This window comes from Schistocerca americana, chromosome 5 (genome assembly GCF_021461395.2).
Source record: "Schistocerca americana isolate TAMUIC-IGC-003095 chromosome 5, iqSchAmer2.1, whole genome shotgun sequence".
NCBI lineage: Eukaryota > Metazoa > Arthropoda > Insecta > Orthoptera > Acrididae > Schistocerca > Schistocerca americana.
This window is the reverse complement of record NC_060123.1, coordinates 771,278,779-771,294,415: the sequence shown is the minus strand read 5'-3', so window position 1 is coordinate 771,294,415 and position 15,637 is coordinate 771,278,779.

Sequence of the window (15,637 nt, the reverse complement as noted above, 5' to 3'; positions counted from 1 at the left end):
ACTTGGAGACAAGTCGGCTGGAGGCCGATGTATTGAATCTCGACACAATTTGAGTGTTCCATCGTCATTAGGAGGCCCTAAACCTTACAATTAACTATCAGTTTCGCGTCGGATTCGAAAATCTACTCACAGGAGAAGTTCATACGGTGCCCGAAGTAGCAACAGACCCTTGGAGACAAGTCGGCTGGAGGCCGATGTATTGAATCTCGACGCAATTTGAGTGTTCCATCGTTATTAGGAGGCCCTGAACGCTACAGTTAACTATCAGTTTCGCGTCGGATTCGAAAATCAAGACTCACAGGAGGACGACCATAAGGTGCCCGAGGCAGCAATAGACCCTTGGAGACAAGTCGGATGGAGGACGATGTATTGAATCTCGACGCAATTTGCGAGTTCCATCGTCATTAAGAGGCCCTGAGCATTAGATTTAACTATCAGTTTTGCGTCGGATTCCAAAATGTTGACTCACAGGGGAACGACCATACGGTGCCCGAGGCAGCAATAGACCCTTGGAGACAAATCGGCTGAATGCCGATGTATTGAATCTCGAGGCAATTTGAGTGTTCCATCGTCATTAGGAAGCCCTGAACGTTACAATTCATTATCATTTTTGCGTCGGATTCGAAAATCTAGACCCACGGGAGACGGACCACATGGAGCCCGAGGCAGCAATATCCCCTTGTAGACAAGTCGGCCGGAGGAATATGTATTGACTCTCGACGCAATTTGAGTGTTCCATCGTCATCACAAGGCATTGAGCATTACATTTAACTATCAGTTTTGCGTCGGATTCTAAAATGTTGACTCACAGGAGAACGACCATAAGGTGCCCGAGGCAGCAACAGACTCTTGGAGACAAGTCGGCTGGAGGCCGATGTATTGAATCTCGACGCAATTTGAGTGTTCCATCGTCATTACAAGGCCCTGGACGTTACAATTAACTATCATTTTAGCGTCGGATTCGATAATCTAAACTCACAGGAGAACGACCATAAGGTGCCCGAGGCAGCAATAGACCCTTGGAGACAAGTCGGCTGGAGGCCGATGTATTGAATCTCGACGCATAATGAGTGTTCCATCGTCGTTAGGAGGCCCTGAATGTTACAATTAACTATCAGTTTTTCGTCGGATTCGAAAATCTAGACTCACTGGAGACGGACCATAAGGTGCCCGATGCAGCAATATCCCCTTGAATACAAGTCCGCTGGAGGCCGATGTATTGAATCTCGACGCAATTTGAGTGTTCCATCGTCATTAGGAGGCCCTGAACCTTACAATTAACTATCAGTTTCGCGTCGGATTCGAAAATCTACTCACAGGAGAAATTGATACGGTGCTCGAGACAGCAATATACCCCTTGGAGACAAATCGACTGGAGGCCGATGTATTGAATATCGACGCAATTAGAGTGTTCCATCGTCCTTAGGTCGCCCTGAACGTTACAATTAACCATCATTTTTGCGTCGGATTCGAAAATCTAGACTCACAAGAGAACGACCATAAGGTGCCCGAGGCAGCATTAGACCCTTGGAGACAAATCGGCTGGAGGACGATGTTTTGAATCTCGACGCAATCAGAGTGTCCCATCGTCATTAAGAGGCCCTAAACGTTACAATTGACTATCATTTTGGCGTCGGATTCGATAATCTAAACTCACAGGAGAAAGACCATAAGGTGCCCGAGGCAGCAACAGACCCTTGGAGACAATTCGTCTGGAGGCCGCTGTATTGAATCTCGACGCAATTTGAGAGTTCCATCGTCATTAGGAGGCCCTGAACGTTACAATTAACTATCATTTTTGCGTCGGATTCGAAAATCTAGACATACAAGAGAACGACCATAAGGTGCCCGTGGCAGCAATAGACCCTTGGAGACAAGTCGGCTGGAGGATGATGTATTGGATCGCGACGCAATTTGTGTGTTCCATCGTCATTACAAGGCCCTAAACGTTACAATTAAGTATCATTTTGGCGTCGGATTCGATAATCTAAACTCACAGGAGAACGACCATACGGTGCCCGAGGCAGCAATAGACCCTTGGAGACAAGTCGGCTGGAGGACGATGTATTGAATCTCGACGCAATTTGAGTGTTCCATCGACATCAGGAGGCGCTGAACGTTACTATTCACTATCATTTTTGCGTCGGATTCGAAAATCTTGACTTACAAGAGAACGACCATAAGGTGCCCGAGGCAGCAATAGACTCTTGGAGAGAAGTCGGCTTTAGGCCGATGTATTTAATCTCGACGCAATTTGAGTGTTCCATCGGCATTAGGAGGCCCTAAACGTGACAATAAACTATCATCTTTGCGTCGGATTCGATAATCTAAACTCACAGGAGAAGGATCATATGGTGCCCGAGACAGCAATATCCCCTTGGAGACAAGTCGGCTGGAGGAATATGTATTGACTCTCGACGCAATTTGAGTGTTCCATCGTCATTACAAGGCATTGAGCATTACATTTAACTATCAGTTTTGCGTCGGATTCTAAAATGTTGACTCACAGGAGGACGACCATAAGGTGCCCGAGGCAGCAACAGACTCTTGGAGACAAGTCGGCTGGAGGCCGATGTATTGAATCTCGACGCATAATGAGTGTTCCATCGTCGTTAGGAGGCCCTGAATGTTACAATTAACTATCAGTTTTTCGTCGGATTCGAAAATCTAGACTCACTGGAGACGGACCATAAGGTGCCCGATGCAGCAATATCCCCTTGAATACAAGTCTGCTGGAGGCCGATGTATTGAATCTCGACGCAATTTGAGTGTTCCATCGTCATTAGGAGGCCCTGAACCTTACAATTAACTATCAGTTTCGCGTCGGATTCGAAAATCTACTCACAGGAGAAATTGATACGGTGCTCGAGACAGCAATATACCCCTTGGAGACAAATCGACTGGAGGCCGATGTATTGAATATCGACGCAATTAGAGTGTTCCATCGTCCTTAGGTCGCCCTGAACGTTACAATTAACTATCATTTTTGCGTCGGATTCGATAATCTAAACTCACAGGAGAACGACCATAAGGTGCCCGAGGCAGCATTAGACCCTTGGAGACCAGTCGGCTGGAGGACGATGTATTGGGTCGCGACGCAATTTGAGTGTTCCATCGTCATTAGAAGGCCCTGAATGTTACAAGTAACTATCAGTTTTTCGTCGGATTCGAAAATCTAGACTCACAGCAGACGGACCACATGGAGCCCGAGGCAACAATATCGCCTTGTAGACAAGTCGGCTGGAGGAAGATGTATTGACTCTCGACGCAATTTGAGTGTTCCATCGTCATTAAGAGACCCTGAGCATTACATTTAATTATCAGTTCTGCGTCGGATTCTAAAATGTTGACTCACAGGGGAACGATCATACGGTGCCCGAGGCAGCTATTGACCCTTGGAGACAAGTCGGTTGGAGGACGATGTATTGGATCGCGACGCAAATTGAGTGTTCCATCGTCATTACAAGGCCCTGAACGTTACAATTAACTATCATTTTTGCGTCGGATTCGAAAATCTAGTCTCACAGGAAAACGACCATAAGGTGCCCGAGGCAGCAATAGACCCTTGGAGACAAATCGGCTGAATGCCGATGTATTGAATCTCGACGCAATGTGAGTGTTCCATCGGCATTAGGAGGCCCTGAGCGTTACAATTAACTATCATTTTAGCGTCGGATTCGAAAATCTAGACTTACAAGGGAACGACCATAAGTTGCCCGAGGCAGCATTAGACCCTTGGAGACAAGTCCGCTGGAGGCCGATGTATTCAATCTCGACGCAATTTGAGTGTTCCATCGTCATTACAAGGCCCTGAACGTTACAATTAACTATCATTTTTGCGTCGGATTCGAAAATCTAGACTCACAGCAAAACGACCATACGGTGCCCGAGGCAGCAACAGACCCTTGGAGACAAATCGGCTGAATGCCGATGAATTGAATCTCGAGGCAATTTGAGTGTTCCATCGTCATTAGGAGGCCCTGAACGTTACAATTAACAATCAGTTTCGCATCGGATTCGAAAATCTAGACTCACATGAGAGCGAACATAAGAGGCCGGAGGCAGTAATATCCCCATGGAGACAAGTCGGCTGGAGGCCGATGTATTGAATCTCGACGCAATTTGAGTGTTCCATCGGCAGTAGGAGGCCCTGAGCGTTACAATTAACTATCATTTTAGCGTCGGATTCGAAAATCTAGACTTACAAGAGAACGACCATAAGGTGCCCAAGGCAGCATTAGACCCTTGGAGACAAGTCGGCTGGAGGACGATGTATTGGATCGCGTCGCAATTTGAGAGTTCCATCGTCATTAGGAGGCCCTGAATGTTACAATTAACTATCAGTTTTTCGTCGGATTCTAAAATCTAGACTCACAGCAGACGGACACTTTGGTGTCCGAGGCAGCAATATCCCCTTGGAGACAAATCGGCTGGAGGACGATGTGTTGAATCTCGACGCAATTTGAGTCTTCTATCGTCATTAGGAGGCGCTGAACGTTACAATTCACTATCATTTTTGCGTCGGATTTGAAAATCTAGACTCACAGGAGATGGATCATATTGTGCACGAGGCAGCAATAGACCCTTGGAACAAGTCGGCTGGAGGCCGATGTATTGAATCTCGACGCCATTTGAGTGTTCCATCGGCATTAGGAGGCCCTGAACGTTTTTGCGTCGGATTCGATAATCTAAACTCACAGGAGAACGACCATAAGGTGCCCGAGGCAGCAATAGACCCTTGGAGACAAATCCGCTGAATGCCGATTTATTGAATCACGAGGCAATTTGAGTGTTCCATGGTCTTTAGGAGGCCCTGAACGTTACAATTAACAATCAGTTTCGCGTCGAATTCGAAAATCTAGACTCACAGGAGACGGACCACATGGAGCCCGAGGCAGCAATATCCCCTTGGAGACAAGTCGGCTGGAGGCCGATGTATTGAAACTCGACGCAATTTGAGTGTTCCATCGGCATTAGGAGGCCCTGAACGTTACAATTAACTATCATTTTAGCGTCGGATTCGAAAATCTAGACTTACAAGAGAACGACCATAAGGTGTCCGAGGCAGCATTAGACCCTTGGAGGCAAGTCGGCTGGAGGACGATGTATTGAATCTCAACGCAATTTGAGAGTTATATCGTCATCAGGAGGCGCTGAACGTTACAATTCACTATCATTTTTGCGTCGGATTCGAAAATCTAGACTCACAGGAGAAGGATCATATGGTGCCCGAGACAGCAATATCCCCTTGGAGACATGTCCGCTGGAGGCTGATTTATTGAATCTCGACACAATTTGAGTGTTCCATCGTCATTAGGAGGCCCTGAACCTTACAATTAACTATCAGTTTCGCGTCGGATTCGAAAATCTAGACTCACAGGAGACGGACCACATGGAGCCCGAGGCAGCAATATCCCCTTGGAGACAAGTCGGCTGGAGGCCGATGTATTGAATCTCGACGCAATTTGAGTGTTCCATCGTCAATACAAGGCCCTGAACGTTACAATTAACTATCGTTTTTGCGTCGGATTCAAAAATCCAGACTCACAGGAAACGGACCATTTGGTGCCCGAGGCAGCAATATCCCCTTGGAGACAAATCAGCTGGAGGACGATGAATTGAATATCGACGCAATTGCAGTGTTCCATCGTCATCAGGAGGCCCTGAATGTTACAATTAACTATCAGTTTTTCGTCGGATTCGAAAATCTAAACTCACAGGAGAACGACCATAAGGTGCTCGAGGCAGCAATAGACCCTTGGAGACAAGTCGGCTGGAGGCCGATGTAATGAATCTCGACGCAATTTGAGTGTCCCTTCGTCATTAGAAGGCCCTGAACGTTACAATTAACTATCATTGATGCGTCGGATTCGAAAATCTACCCACAGGAGAAGTTCATACGGTGCTCGAGACAGCATAATCCCATTGGAGACAAGTCCGCTGGAGGCAGATGTATTGAATCTCGACGCAATTTGAGAGTTCCATCGGCATTAGGAGGCCCTGAACGTTACAATTAACTATCATTTTTGCGTCGGATTCGAAAATCTAGACTCACAGGAGAACGACCATAAGGTGCCCGAGGCAGCAATAGACCCTTGGAGACAAGTCGGCTGGAGGCCGATGTATTGAATCTCGACGCAATTTGAGTGTTCCATCGGCATTAGGAGGCCCTGAACGTTACAATTAACTATCATTTTTGCGTCGGATTCGATAATGTAAACTCACAGGAGAACGACCTTAAGGTGGCCGAGGCAGCAATAGACCCTTGCAGACAAGTCGGCTGGAGGCCGATGTATTGAATCTCGACGCCATTTGAGTGTTCCATCGGCATGAGGAGGCCCTGAACGTTTTTGCGTCGGATTCGATAATCTAAACTCACAGGAGAACGACCATAAGGTGCCCGAGGCAGCAATAGACCCTTGGAGACAAGTCGGCTGGAGGCCGATGTATTGAATCTCGACGCAATTTGAGTGTCCCATCGTCATTAGAAGGCCCTGAACGTTTTAATTAACTATCATTTATGCGTCGGATTCGAAAATCTACTCACAGGAGAAGTTCATACGGTGCTCGAGACAGCAATATCCCCTTGTAGGCAAGTCGGCTGGAGGAAGATGTATTGACTCTCGACGCAATTTGAGTGTTCCATTGTCATTAAGAGGCCCTGAGCATTACATTTAACTATCAGTTTTGCGTCGGATTCTAAAATCTAGACTCACAGGAGAACGACCATACGGTGCCCGAGGCAGCAAAAGACTCTTGGAGACAAGTCGGCTGGAGGACGATGTATTGAATCTCGACGCAATTTGAGAGTTCCATCGTCATTAGGAGGCCCTGAACGTTACAATTAACTGTTATTTTTGCGTCGGATTCGAAAATCTAGACTTACAAGAGAACGACCATAAGGTGCCCGAGGCAGCATTAGACCCTTGGAGACAAGTCGGCTTTAGGCCGATGTATTGAATCTCGACGCAATTTGAGTGTTCCATCGTCATTACAAGGCCCTGAACGTTACAATTAACTATCATTTTTCGTCGGATTCGAAAATCTAGACTCACAGGAAAACGACCATAAGGTGCCCCAGGCAGCAATAGACCCTTGGAGACAAGTCGGCTGGAGGCCGATGTATTGAATCTCGACGCAATTTGAGTGTTCCATCGGCATTAGGAGGCCCTGAGCGTTACAATTAACTATCATTTTAGCGTCGGATTCCAAAATGTAGACTTTCAAGAGAACGATCATAAGGTGCCCGAGGCAGCATTAGACCCTTGGAGACAAGTTGGCTGGAGGACGATGTATTGAATCTCGTCACAATTTGAGAGTTCTATCGCCATTAGGAGGCCCTGAATGCTACAAATAACTATCATTTTAGCGTCGGATTCGAAATTCTAGACTTACAAGAGAACGACCATAAGGTGCCCGAGGCAGCATTAGACCCTTGGAGACAAGTCGGCTGGAGGACGATGTATTGGATCGCGACGCAATTTGCGTGTTCCATCGTCATTAGGAGGCCCTGAATGTTACAATTAACTATCAGTTTTTCGTCGGATTCGAAAATCTAGACTCACGGCAGACGGACCATTTGGTGCCCGAGGCAGCAATATCCCCTTGGAGACAAATCGGCTGGAGGACGATGTATTGAATCTCGACGCAATTTGAGGCTTCTATCGTCATTAGGAGGCGCTGAACGTTACAATTCGTCGGATTCGAAAATCTAGACTCACGGCAGACGGACCATTTGGTGCCCGAGGCAGCAATATCCCCTTGGAGACAAATCGGCTGGAGGACGATGTATTGAATCTCGACGCAATTTGAGGCTTCTATCGTCATTAGGAGGCGCTGAACGTTACAATTCACTATTTTTTGCGTCGGATTCGAAAATCTAGACTCACAGGAGAAGGATTATATTGTGCCAGAGACTGCAATATCCACTTGGATACAAGTCGACTGGAGGTCGATGTATTGACTCTCGACGCAATTTGAGTGTTCCATCGGCATTAGGAGGCCCTGAACATTACAATTAACTATCATTTTAGCGTCGGATTCGAAAATCTAGACTTACAAGAGAACGACCATAAGATGCCCGAGGCAGAATTAGACCCTTGGAGACAGGTCGGCTGGAGGACGATGTATTGAATCTCGACGCAATTTGAGAGTTATATCGTCATCAGGAGGCGCTGCACGTTACTATTCAATATCATTTTTGCGTCGGATTCGAAAATCTAGACTCACAGGAGAAGGATCATATGGTGCCCGAGACAGCAATATCCCCTTGGAGACATGTCCGCTGGAGGCTGATTTATTGAATCTCGACGCAATTTGAGTGTTCCATCGTCATTAGGAGGCCCTGAAACTTACAATTAACTATCAGTTTCGCGTCGGATTCGAAAATCTAGACTCACAGGAGACGGACCACATGGAGCCCGAGGCAGCAATATCCCCTTGGAGACAAGTCGGCTGGAGGCCGATGTATTGAATCTCGACGCAATTTGAGTGTTCCATCGTCAATACAAGGCCCTGAACGTTACAATTAACAATCAGTTTCGCATCGGATTCGAAAATCTAGACTCACATGAGAGGGAACATAAGAGGCCGGAGGCAGTAATATCCCCATGGAGACAAGTCGGCTGGAGGCCGATGTATTGAATCTCGACGCAATTTGAGTGTGTCATCGGCATTAGGAGGCCCTGAGCGTTACAATTAACTATCATTTTAGCGTCGGAATCGAAAATTTAGACTTACAAGAGAACGACCATAAGGTGCCCGAGGCAGCATTAGACCCTTGGAGACAAGTCGGCTGGAGGACGATGTATTGGATCGCGACGCAATTTGAGTGTTCCATCGTCATTAGGAGGCCCTGAATGTTACAATTAGCTATCAGTTTTTCGTCGGATTCTAAAATCTAGACTCACAGCAGACGGACCATTTGGTGCCCGAGGCAGCAATATCCCCTTGGAGACAAATCGGCTGGAGGACGATGTGTTGAATCTCGACGCAATTTGAGTCTTCTATCGTCATTAGGAGGCGCTGAACGTTACAATTCACTATCATTTTAGCGTCGGATTCGAAAATCTAGACTCACAGGAGATGGATCATATTGTGCACGAGGCAGCAATAGACCCTTGGAGACAAGTCGGCTGGAGGCCGATGTATTGAATCTCGACGCCATTTGAGTGTTCCATCGGCATTAGGAGGCCCTGAACGTTTTTGCGTCGGATTCGATAATCTAAACTCACAGGAGAACGACCATAAGGTGCCCGAGGCAGCAATAGACCCTTGGAGACAAATCCGCTGAATGCCGATTTATTGAATCACGAGGCAATTTGAGTGTTCCATGGTCTTTAGGAGGCCCTGAAAGTTACAATTAACAATCAGTTTCGCGTCGAATTCGAAAATCTAGACTCACATGAGAGCGAACATAAAGAGGCCGGAGGCAGTAATATCCCCATGGAGACAAGTCGGCTGGAGGAAGATGTATTGACTGTCGACGCAATTTGAGTGTTCCATTGTCATTAAGAGGCCCTGAGCATTACATTTAACTATCAGTTTTGCGTCGGATTCGAAAATCTAGACTTACAAGAGAACGACCATAAGGTGCCCGAGGCAGCATTAGACCCTTGGGGACAGGTCGGCTGGAGGACGATGTATTGGATCGCGACGCAATTTGAGTGTTCCATCGTCATTAGGAGGCCCTGAACGTTACAATTAACTATCATTTTTGCGTCGGATTCGAAAATCTAGACTTACAAGAGAACGACCATAAGGTGCCCGAGGCAGCATTAGACCCATGGAGACAAGTCGCCTGGAGGACGATGTATTGAATCTCCACGCAATTTGAGTGTCCCATCGTCAGTAGGAGGCCCTGAGCGTTACAATTAACTATCATTTTTGCGTCGGATTCGATAATCTTAACTCACAGGAGAACGACCATAAGGTGCCCGAGGCAGCAACAGTCCCTTGGAGACAAGTCGGCTGGAGGCCGATGTATTGAATCTCGACGCAATTTGAGTGTTCCATCGTCATTACAAGGCCCTGAACGTTACAATGAACTATCATTTTTCGTCGGATTCGAAAATCTAGACTCACAGGAGAACGACCATAAGGTGCCCGAGGCAGCAATAGACCCTTGGAGACAAGTCGGCTGGAGGCCGATGTATTGAATCTCGACGCAATTTGAGTGTTCCATCGGCATTAGGAGGCCCTGAGCGTTACAATTAACTATCATTTTAGTGTCGGATTCGAAAATCTAGACTTACAAGAGAACGACCATATGGTGCCCGAGGCAGCATTAGACCCTTGGAGACAAGTTGGCTGGAGGACGATGTATTGAATCTCGACGCAATTTGAGAGTTCTATCGCCATTAGGAGGCCCTGAATGCTACAATTAACTGTCATTTTAGCGTCGGATTCGAAATTCTAGACTTACAACAGAACGACCATAAGGTGCCCGAGGCAGCATTAGGCCCTTGGAGACAAGTCGGCTGGAGGACGATGTATTGAATCTCGACGCAATTTGAGTGTTCCATCGTCATTAGGAGGCCCTGAATGTTATAATTAACTATCAGTTTTTCGTCGGATTCGAAAATCTAGACTCACGGCAGACGGACCATTTGGTGCCCGAGGCAGCAATATCCCCTTGGAGACAAATCGGCTGGAGGACGATGTATTGAATCTCGACGCAATTTGAGGCTTCTATCGTCATTAGGAGGCGCTGAACGTTACAATTCACTATCATTTTTGCGTCGGATTCGAAAATCTAGACTCACAGGAGAAGGATTGTATTGTGCCCGAGACTGCAATATCCACTTGGATACAAGTCGACTGGAGGTCGATGTATTGACTCTCGACGCAATTTGAGTGTTCCATCGTCTTTAGGAGTCCCTGAACGTTACAATTAACTATCATTTATGCGTCAGATTCGAAAATCTACTCACAGGAGAAGTTCATACGGTGCTCGAGACAGCGATATCCCCTTGGAGACAAGTCCGCTGGAGGCCGATGTATTGAATCTCGACGCAATTTGAGTGTTCCATCGTCATTAGGAGGCCCTGAACCTTGTAATTAACTATCAGTTTCGCGTCGGATTCGAAAATCTAGACTCACAGGAGACGGGCCACATGGAGCCCGAGGCAGCAATATCACATTGTAGACAAATCAGCTGGAGGACGATGTATTGAATCTCGACGCAATTTAAGTGTTCCATCGGCATTAGGAGGCCCTGAACGTTACAATTAACTATCATTTTTGCGTCGGATTCGATAATCTAAACTCACAGGAGAACGACCATAAGGTGCCCGAGGCAGCAATAGACCCTTGGAGACAAGTCGGCTGGAGGCCGATGTATTGAATCTCGACGCCATTTGAGTGTTCCATCGGCATTAGGAGGCACCTGAACGTTTTTGCGTCGGATTCGATAATCTAAACTCACAGGAGAACGACCATAAGGTGCCCGAGGCAGCAATAGACCCTTGGAGACAAATCCGCTGAATGCCGATGTATTGAATCACGAGGCAATTTGAGTGTTCCATGGTCTTTAGGAGGCCCTGAACGTTACAATTAACAATCAGTTTCGCGTCGAATTCGAAAATCTAGACTCACATGAGAGCGAACATAAAGAGGCCGGAGGCAATAATACCCCCATGGAGACTCGTCGGCTGGAGGCCGATGTATTGTATCTCGACGCAATTTGAGTGTTCCATCGTCATTACAAGGCCCTGAACGTTACAATTAACTATCACTTTTGCGTCGGATTCGAAAATCTAGACTCACAGGAGAACGACCATAAGGTGCCCGAGGCAGCAATAGACCCTTGGAGACAAGTCGGCTGGAGGCCGATGTATTGAAACTCGACGCAATTTGAGTGTCCCATCGGCATTAGGAGGCCCTGAACGTTACAATTAACTATCATTTTAGCGTCGGATTCGAAAATCTAGTCTTACAAGAGAACGACCATAAGGTGCCCGAATCAGCATTAGACCCTTGGAGACAAGTCGGCTGGAGGACGATGTATTGAATCTCGACGCAATTTGAGAGTTATATCGTCATCAGGAGGCGCTGAACGTTACTATTCACTATCATTTTTGCGTCGGATTCGAAAATCTAGACTCACAGGAGAAGGATCATATGGTGCCCGAGACAGCAATATCCCCTTCGAGACATGTCCGCTGGAGGCTGATTTATTGAATCTCGACGCAATTTGAGTGTTCCATCGTCATTAGGAGGCCCTGAAACTTACAATTAACTATCAGTTTCGCGTCGGATTCGAAAATCTAGACTCACAGGAGACGGACCACATGGAGCCCGAGGCAGCAATATCCCCTTGGAGACAAGTCGGCTGGAGGCCGATGTATTGAATCTCGACGCAATTTGAGTGTTCCATCGTCATTACAAGGCCCTGAACGTTACAATTAACTATCATTTTTCGTCGGATTCGAAAATCTAGACTCACAGGAGAACGACCATAAGGTGCCCGAGGCAGCAATAGACCCTTGGAGACAAGTCGGCTGGAGGCCGATGTATTGAATCTCGACGCAATTTGAGTGTTCCATCGGCATTAGGAGGCCCTGAGCGTTACAATTAACTATCATTTTAGCGTCGGATTCGAAATTCTAGACTTACAAGAGAACGACCATATGGTGCCCGAGGCAGCATTAGACCCTTGGAGACAAGTTGGCTGGAGGACGATGTATAGAAAATGGACGCAATTTGAGAGTTCTATCGCCATTAGGAGGCCCTGAATGCTACAATTAACTATCATTTTAGCGTCGGATTCGAAATTCTAGACTTACAAGAGAACGACCATAAGGTGCCCGAGGCAGCATTAGACCCTTGGAGACAAGTCGGCTGGAGGACGATGTATTGGATCGCGACGCAATTTGAGTGTTCCATTGTCATTAGGAGGCCCTGAATGTTACAATTAAGTATCAGTTTTTCGTCGGATTCGAAAATCTAGACTCACGGCAGACGGACCATTTGGTGCCCGAGGCAGCAATATCCCCTTGGAGACAAATCGGCTGGAGGACGATGTATTGAATCTCGACGCAATTTGAGGCTTCTATCGTCATTAGGAGGCGCTGAACGTTACAATTCACTATCATTTTTGCGTCGGAATCGAAAATCTAGACTCACAGGAGAAGGATTATATTGTGCCAGAGACTGCAATATCCACTTGGATACAAGTCGACTGGAGGTCGATGTATTGACTCTCGACGCAATTTGAGTGTTCCATCGGGATTAGGAGGCCCTGAACATTACAATTAACTATCATTTTAGCGTCGGATTCGAAAATCTAGACTTACAAGAGAACGACCATAAGATGCCCGAGGCAGAATTAGACCCTTGGAGACAGGTCGGCTGGAGGACGATGTATTGAATCTCGACGCAATTTGAGAGTTATATCGTCATCAGGAGGCGCTGCACGTTACTATTCAATATCATTTTTGCGTCGGATTCGAAAATCTAGACTCACAGGAGAAGGATCATATGGTGCCCGAGACAGCAATATCCCCTTGGAGACATGTCCGCTGGAGGCTGATTTATTGAATCTCGACGCAATTTGAGTGTTCCATCGTCATTAGGAGGCCCTGAAACTTACAATTAACTATCAGTTTCGCGTCGGAATCGAAAATCTAGACTCACAGGAGACGGACCACATGGAGCCCGAGGCAGCAATATCCCCTTGGAGACAAGTCGGCTGGAGGCCGATGTATTGAATCTCGACGCAATTTGAGTGTTCCATCGTCAATACAAGGCCCTGAACGTTACAATTAACAATCAGTTTCGCATCGGATTCGAAAATCTAGACTCACATGAGAGCGAACATAAGAGGCCGGAGGCAGTAATATCCCCATGGAGACAAGTCGGCTGGAGGCCGATGTATTGAATCTCGACGCAATTTGAGTGTTTCATCGGCATTAGGAGGCCCTGAGCGTTACAATTAACTATCATTTTAGCGTCGGAATCGAAAATCTAGACTTACAAGAGAACGACCATAAGGTGCCCGAGGCAGCATTAGACCCTTGGAGACAAGTCGGCTGGAGGACGATGTATTGGATCGCGACGCAATTTGAGTGTTCCATCGTCATTAGGAGGCCCTGAATGTTACAATTAACTATCAGTTTTTCGTCGGATTCTAAAATCTAGACTCACAGCAGACGGACCATTTGGTGCCCGAGGCAGCAATATCCCCTTGGAGACAAATCGGCTGGAGGACGATGTGTTGAATCTCGACGCAATTTGAGTCTTCTATCGTCATTAGGAGGCGCTGAACGTTACAATTCACTATCATTTTAGCGCCGGATTCGAAAATCTAGACTCACAGGAGATGGATCATATTGTGCACGAGGCAGCAATAGACCCTTGGAGACAAGTCGGCTGGAGGCCGATGTATTGAATCTCGACGCCATTTGAGTGTTCCAACTTCATTAGGAGGCCCTGAACGTTTTTGCGTCGGATTCGATAATCTAAACTCACAGGAGAACGACCATAAGGTGCCCGAGGCAGCAATAGACCCTTGGAGACAAATCCGCTGAATGCCGATTTATTGAATCACGAGGCAATTTGAGTGTTCCATGGTCTTTTGGAGGCCCTGAACGTTACAATTAACAATCAGATTCGCGTCGAATTCGAAAATCTAGACTCACATGAGAGCGAACATAAAGAGGCCGGAGGCAGTAATATCCCCATGGAGACAAGTCGGCTGGAGGAAGATGTATTGACTGTCGACGCAATTTGAGTGTTCCATTGTCATTAAGAGGCCCTGAGCATTACATTTAACTATCAGTTTTGCGTCGGATTCTAAAATGTAGACTCACAGGAGAACGACCATACGGTGCCCTAGGCAGCAATAGACCCTTGGAGACAAGTCGGCTGGAGGACGATGTATTGAATCTCGACGCAATTTGAGAGTTCCATCGTCATTAGGAGGCCCTGAACGTTACAATTAACTATCATTTTTGCGTCGGATTCGAAAATCTAGACTTACAAGAGAACGACCATAAGGTGCCCGAGGCAGCATTAGACCCTTGGGGACAAGTCGGCTGGAGGACGATGTATTGGATCGCGACGCAATTTGAGTGTTCCATCGTCATTAGGAGGCCCTGAACGTTACAATTAACTATCATTTTTGCGTCGGATTCGAAAATCTAGACTTACAAGAGAACGACCATAAGGTGCCCGAGGCAGCATTAGACCCATGGAGACAAGTCGCCTGGAGGAGGATGTATTGAATCTCCACGCAATTTGAGTGTCCCATCGTCAGTAGGAGGCCCTGAGCGTTACAATTAACTATCATTTTTGCGTCGGATTCGATAATCTTAACTCACAGGAGAACGACCATAAGGTGCCCGAGGCAGCAACAGTCCCTTGGAGACAAGTCGGCTGGAGGCCGATGTATTGAATCTCGACGCAATTTGAGTGTTCCATCGTCATTACAAGGCCCTGAACGTTACAATGAACTATCATTTTTCGTCGGATTCGAAAATCTAGACTCACAGGAGAACGACCATAAGGTGCCCGAGGCAGCAATAGACCCTTGGAGACAAGTTGGCTGGAGGACGATGTATTGAATCTCGACGCAATTTGAGAGTTCTATCGCCATTAGGAGGCCCTGAATGCTACAATTAACTGTCATTTTAGAGTC